Source organism: Equus caballus, chromosome 22 (genome assembly GCF_041296265.1).
Source record: "Equus caballus isolate H_3958 breed thoroughbred chromosome 22, TB-T2T, whole genome shotgun sequence".
NCBI classification, from domain to species: domain Eukaryota; kingdom Metazoa; phylum Chordata; class Mammalia; order Perissodactyla; family Equidae; genus Equus; species Equus caballus.
In genome coordinates this window covers 44,797,054-44,803,992 of record NC_091705.1, presented here as the reverse complement: position 1 = coordinate 44,803,992, position 6,939 = coordinate 44,797,054, and the positions used below count along the sequence as shown (strand labels likewise).

Genomic DNA, 6,939 nt, shown 5'->3' with positions numbered 1-6,939 from the left:
CGCATTTCATCAACACCAGCATTGCTGGCGAACGGCTTCTTGTAGGCAAAGGGCCTCGGACCTGACGTCTGAGTTCCAGCCCGGCTCCATCTGTAGCCAGGTGATGTCGGCTGGATCTCTCCCCGTCTCTGAGCCGCAGTTTCCCTGTCTACAAACTGGGGACAAGGAAGGCTCCGCTTGTAGGATCGCGACAGAACGTAGAGGCAGAGAGTGTACAGTAAATAAACCTCTCTGGCTGCAAGGTCAGAGAAGCTGGACTGGACGCCCAGACCAGCCGCTTCCTTGCTACCTGGGAAGTCACTTCACCTGTCGAAGCCTCAGTTTCCTCATCTAAAAAATGGGAGGGAAAAACAGCAGTTTTCCTGGGAATCAGACATAGGTCAGACGGTGCTGCCCTAACCCGGGAGCTGATGCTGTTGGCTCCGGGTCCCATTGCTGCCGGCCAAGCCTCAGTGGCTGCGGAGAGCACAGAAGCTTCCCGAGATGGCTCAGCTCAGGGCCTCTGAAGCCCCTCACTCCCGTTGGTGGGAACAGTGGAGCCCTTGGCCGCTGAGGACCTGTCCCTCCTTCCCAAAGTTAAAGTGACTAAAACCTGAGCATCGCGCTGTCGGCATGTTGTGCCATCGCTGCACTTACTGCTGAGGAAAATAACCTCAAAAGTAAGAACCGCTTAAAGCATGTGGACCATTAATCGTGTACATTTTAATATACTTGCTTTTAAAGATCATCTGGCACGCTGCAATGAGCACACATTACTTTTATAATGAAAGAAAATTAAACCAAGAAAATAATATAAAAGTTAAAATAAATAAACAAGGGTTTGTGTCATATGATCCATCAGCATTTTCTCCCAAGCCTCATTCATGGCCAGCAGGGGACACAGGGGTCTGGGTTCGAGCCCGAGCTCTAACGCTTACTACTGCGTGATCCCAGCCAGTTGACACCGGGACTCGGATTCCTCAGCTGTATAAGAATATCTTACACAGAGTCACCATGTGACCCAGAAATCCTACTCATAAATAATAAATGCAAGAGAACTGAGAGCAAGTGTACACACAAAAGCTTGTACACGAGTGTCCATCGCAGCGCTGTTACAAGAGCCAAACAGTGACAACAACCCCAACACCCACCAACAGATGAACGGAGAAACAAAATGTGGTGTGCCCGTATAATGGAATATTATTCAGCCACAAAAAAGAGGGAAGTATTGATGCCTGCTACAACACGGATGAACCTTGAAAACAAGATGCTGAGTGAAAGAAGCCAGACACAAACGGCCATACCTTGTGCGATTCTATTTATAGGAAATGTCCTAAACCGGCAAATCCATCAAGCCGGGAAGATTAGTGGTTGCCAGGGCCTGGGGGAGGGGAAAGGGGGAGTGGGTGCTTAATGGAGAGGAGGTTTCTGTTTGGAGTGAGGAAGATGGCGTGGAATTAGTGGTGATGTTCTCACAAAGCCGTGAATGCATTAGACGCTACCGGATTGCACACGTTAAAATGGTTAAAGTTTTGAATTTTTTATTCATGTAACAAAAATTCATATTTTACCTCAATAAAAAACACAAACAATCTCTACGCCCAAAGAGTTGGGTCGAAGATGAAATAACACGTGCGATGTATTCGCACAGTGACCGGCAGGTGATCGGAACCAGCTGAACCCGGCTCCCTGGAAATGGACGTGAAGACCTGCACAGTCTAGCCCCGCCCCCGTTCACGCCGTCCAGCCTGAAACTCTCGCTCCAACAAGCCGACGAGCTGTCCTGGGCCTGGGAAGGCGGACAGAAACCCTCTCATGAACTCCTCCAATCTAGATTACACGGCACTCGAGGACTCAAGGGAAATTCAGGCCAAACAGGGAAATTGCAGGGGAAGAAGCTGCAGTAACGTGGAATAACCCAGAACAGTGTTGTATCCTCTTTCTTCCTAAAGCCCAGCTCAAGAAAATACAAGTCTTATGCGTGGCATTTTTTTCCCATTTAATAAGGAAAATCATTAAAGTGTGTCCCATAGAAAACATAAAATCTTACAATTTAGGCTCCACACTGTTGTGAATAACAGTGAGTGGAGAGCGCAGGCTCAGAACCGGACGCCTGGGGACACATCCTGCCTCTGGGGTCTGGGCTGTGGAGCCTCAAGCAAGTGGCTTCAGCTCTCTGTGCCTCAGTTTCCTTTTCTGTACCCACCTGATGGGGTGGCTGTGAGGATTACAGGCAAAGTCGTTGGGCCAGCGTCTGGCACAACATATGGGCTCTGTAAATGTTAGCTCTTATTAAAGACATCACTATCTGATAGCTATTCCTGAGAAAACACGCCCTATTTTTTTAGCCAACAAAATCTTAATTTCTGGGCAAACTTCAAGACTGCAACAGACAGGCAGAATTTTGTGTTTTTTTTGAGGAAGATTCGCCCTGAGCTATCATCTGCTGCCAATCCTCCTCTTTTTGCTGGGGAAGACTGGCCCTGAGCTAACATCCGTGCCCACCTTCCTCTACTTTATATGTGGGACACCTGCCACAGGATGGCTTGATGAGCAGTGTGTAGGTCCACACCTGGGACCCGAACCAGGGAACCCTAGGCTGCCGAAGCAGATTTCTGATCCTTCAGTCTGAGATTTAATTTTGTGAGTGAGATGGGTCATCTTATGGAGCAGGGTTCTCCACTCTGGCACTACTGACATCTGAGGCTGGATCCTTCTTTGTTGTGGGGGCGTCCTGTGCATTGTAGGATGGTAAGTAGCATCCCTGGCCTCCACCCACCACATGCCCACCCCACCCCCACCTCCATTGGTGACAACCAAAAGTGTCTCCAGACATTGCCAAATGTCCCCTGGGAGCCAAATACCCCCCTGCTTAGAACCCCTGCTATAGAAGGAAAAATGAGGACAAAGTGAAAATCAACATTTTTTCTCGTATTTTCTCTGCTTCCAGAGAAGTCTTGAGAAACACCATATTGGGGTGAATTTGGAAAAATCACATTTTAGGGTGACAGATGACTGCTCAGCTTGGTGGCGATGACAAGACTTTTGAACCAAGAGTTTAAAAAATCCAGCATTCTGGCCTGGCTCTTCATCACCATATGTGTGACTTGAGATATATTTCTCGTTGCTCTCCCTCCATTTCATCACCCGTCACCTGGAGACAATGGCACACATCAAATGGATTCTCCAGAATAAATGGCCAAAAACTGAGCAAGTGTTCCCCAAATTTCAGTCCCTCACCTCCAGGATTTTTACTTGTACCCATAAAATACCTATATTATTATTATTCAACATTTTGTATAAATCAACCCCACTCCCTCCTCTTACTTTCTCATTTAAATACCCACTTTAGCTTCCACTTAAGCGATTATCTCTAAGTCATGTGTTCGAGGTGCTTGCTATATTTTTTCCAATATAATTAAAAGTAAATAGGTTAAATAAAAAAAGTTGTCTGTGTCCTACCTAAACCATGTCAGTGCCACCAGGGTGTTCATCACAGCCTTTGTGAAACATGGAAATAAACTCATACAAGTGAAAATCCTTTGCAATATAAAAAAACCATTTTTATATTATATATTTTATTATTGTCAGTAATATATATTTTTAATATTTATTATATTATACATGTACGATATGACTGTGATTAACTCGAACCACTATGTGATGACAGCACGATCTGGAACATTGGGAAGGAGACTGGCTGCTTCCTGTCCTGCTCTGCCACCGCCCCTCACCCCAACTTTCCCGCCACAGGGAGGGGCTGTGATGGAATTTCTGCCGTGGGCGGGGACACCGGCGACCGCCCTCCACGCAGGGCTACCTGGGGCCTGGAAACTCACCTCCGCACAGGGAGCTGGGCCGGCCTGGAGGTCTTCCCTGAAGGTCCCCGGCTCTCCAGGAAGCCCCTCGTTTGTTCGGGCGGACAGAGCAAATTCGATGAACCCGAAACATCCCCGGGTGCTCCGGAGGCCCCGACGCGGTCCGAGGCAGGAAGGGGCGCGTGCTCCTCCAGGAAGACGGCTGCGGGGGCTGCTCGGAGCTTCTTGGAGGGCCCTTGCCCTGCGGACAGGGCTTCAGGGGACTCCCCAGCCTTCTCTCAGCCCTCATCTCCAGCTCCCCAGAAGCAGGGGACATTGTTGTAACCCCAGCCATCCGGAGTCCACACCGCTTTCCAGAGAAGCACTGCGACCACGAGGGTGGCTGGGGGCCGCCATGCTGGTGCCGCAGAGCCCGCCGGGCCAAGGCCGCTGATTGGCTCAGGGCTGCCACGTGACCTACGCGGACCAATCAGAGGCGCCGTCTGCGGCGTTCGCGCGGGGAGACCCAGGTGTGCCGGGCTGAGGGTGGGAACGTCCCCAGGGGCCGTCCTGGGTGTCTGTCTTCTCCCGGCTGTACCCTGGAGCCCAGGCGGGCCCAGCAGGCCAGGCTGCCACGAAGTCACCCACCAATGGAAGTAGGAGCGTGGAGGTCCACAGACATGCTCACCGAGGCCTGGCTGCAGACGGGTTCTCAGCCAGGTTGACAGTTGGACCTGCCAGGGGGCACGGGGCCGCATCCCGGAGGTTGTCAGGGCTGGTCTGGGGTGGGGCCCGAGCATCTGAACAACCTGACGCTCCCCAGGTGATAGTCACGTGTGGCCCGTGCGGTGCCAGCTTCCGCTCAGGTTCCCGGAGATGCAGAGGTTCCCACGCCCACGTCTCCCCTCCGCCTGGGCCGGGAGGTGGGTCCTGTTGCCACAGCCCCGAGACTCCTGAGAAGGTGGCTGTAAAGGTTTCGCTCTTCTCCACTTCAGTAAACCTGGGTGGGCTGGGGAGAATGGGAAGGTTCCAGAAGCCACCTTGCACCTTGCACCTGTCTGCCCCTGGTGGCCAGGTAAGCTTTTTCATATTGTACGGCAAAGAAGGACAGTGATGACAGCGATTGCTCACATTTGCTGACTGCTCTGTCTGGGGTGGAATTAGGGTGGGGGGCAAAATGCACGGGGGCGCCAAAACCTCAGTCATCCAGATCACCCGGATTTCAGTGCAATGTTTTAAGAAACCAAAGGTAATGTAAAAACAATCTGTGGTGGCCAACATACCAAAACTCTAAAATACAGACAGGATCAGTCACAGTGCTGTGCTGACTGTACTGGAACCTAAGGCCAAAGGAAAAATCAGTAAGACGGATCGGGTCTATTCATCTTGACTCCGGAGATTTTCAGCATCTCCCTCTCCAACCTTAGAATTTGCACGTGTGGTGAGGGCTTGGCTTGCCTCACTGGTTCCAGCTGGGCTTAGGGTGTGCCGGCCCTGGATGGGCCCTTAGTCCTCCTCCCGGCCTGGACAGCTCCAACAGCTTCTGCCCCCTCTCCCGGGCTCCACAGCCCCCACCCCCACAATCTGTTCTGCAGTTGGAGCCAGGGAGATTCTTTAAATGAAGATCAATCTCCTTCCTGTCCCATTCAGACACTTCTAACGGAGCCTTCCCTCTCAGCACAACAACCAGACTCTTTGCTCCAGAGCCTTACGCATTGTTGTCCCTGTTTCTCTAGCCTCTTCTGTCATTCTCCTCCCTCCCTTAGTTCCAGCACGTGGGCCACCTTGCTGTAGCTGAACACCCTGAAGCCTAGTCCTACCTCAGGGCCTTTGCATGGGCTTCGGCCTCTGCTGGAACATTTGGCCCTGGAGTATTTGCCTGGCTCACTCCATCCTCACTTCATTCAGGGCTCAACTCTAGTGTCACCTCTTCCAAGAGGCCTTCCCTGACCAACCATCTTGGTCCCTTTTGGGTACATCTCACCCTGTTCTCTTCATAGTATCATCATGGCCTGGAATTTTCTTATTTGTTAATCTATTGTCCCCTTATTGGTTAAAGTGTTTTTGTTGAGAATGTAACATCTATGAAGGTAGGGACCTGGTCTCTTCCCCACTGGATGCCCCGTGCCCAGCCTCTTTAAGCATAGTATTTTCAGAATGAAGCCCATTTTTCAGATGAAGAAACTGATCCCCAACTCTCCCCAAAGCTCTGAAGGAGTTTGCTCTGAACTCTAACCCGGGATCCCCTTTTTCCAGTCAGTCACTGGGGTTTTCTATTTGCAGCTTCCTGTCTCCCCATCATTTGGGCTCCCGCACCCTCAATCTGGCTCTGATTACCGGTTGCTGCCACCCACCCGCAGACTAACAAACATGGACCAGCTGTGCCGCAGGAAATCGCCTCCAACTCAGCCCGATGCGGCAGGGATGTCTTTAGTTAACGTAAATAGGCTTTTAACATTCATTTTTTTCTCTTTGTGCAAAATACCTATCATTAATTCTGACTCGCCAGATCAAACAGTTAACAACGTGTTGATCCCAGCTTACTTTCAAGTGATGTATTGTATCATTTCAGAGAGTTATGGAGGCTCGATACTTTCTTTGACAAACACGTCCAAGTCCAGAGAGAGGGGAGAGGGGAGAGGGGCTCACCAGCGGCCGGGGAGGAAGCAATTAACAGCTCCGCCCGAGGTTCCCGGCACCGTTGCGTCATCCCTCCACGTTTTATTGAACACTGGCTTTTTCTTTTGCATTCTGTTCTTTTTTTTTTTTTTTCAACCAAAGGAAATGAGCTTTTCTAATCCATCACTTTGAGCAACATCAGAGGTAGAGTGGAAAATAAAAAGGCTTCATTGAGCACTGTTGGGGCTTTTTCCTCCCTCCGTGGCTCTGCCAGCTCTTTTGTGAATGAACTTTTTCTTTCTTGTTGTTGTGGCCCTCTCTGTCTTACCAGGGAGGGCTCCATGGCTTTTCAGCATTTTGTACCCCAAATACCAATAGTTCCAAGACAAGGACACATACTCAATGCCTCTAGGATCCAAATGAGTATATAAGCCGGTGACATAGTTTAGGTATAAGACATTAGAGAGTGGTGGGGACTGTGGCAAACTACAGAACTCATGCCCCACCTGAAGGGGCTGCCATTACTCAGAGCCACATGATGGCT

The 6,939-nt window shown here is 50.4% G+C and overlaps 2 long non-coding RNA genes across 2 annotated transcripts; one reads left to right on the top strand and one right to left on the bottom strand.

The window, feature by feature from the left end:
* Positions 1 to 1,504: 1,504 nt before the first annotated feature.
* LOC138920156 (uncharacterized) lies at positions 1,505 to 4,204 on the bottom strand. The gene is made up of 2 exons (XR_011430874.1): positions 3,819 to 4,204; positions 1,505 to 3,133 (listed from the first exon to the last, which is right to left on the bottom strand). It is a non-coding gene; the product is annotated as an uncharacterized lncRNA (long non-coding RNA).
* A 79-nt stretch (positions 4,205 to 4,283) lies between these two features.
* On the top strand, positions 4,284 to 6,632 carry LOC111770042 (uncharacterized). Its single transcript, XR_002802957.2, has 3 exons — positions 4,284 to 4,851; positions 6,060 to 6,215; positions 6,349 to 6,632. It is a non-coding gene; the product is annotated as an uncharacterized lncRNA (long non-coding RNA).
* The last annotated feature ends 307 nt before the right edge of the window (positions 6,633 to 6,939 follow it).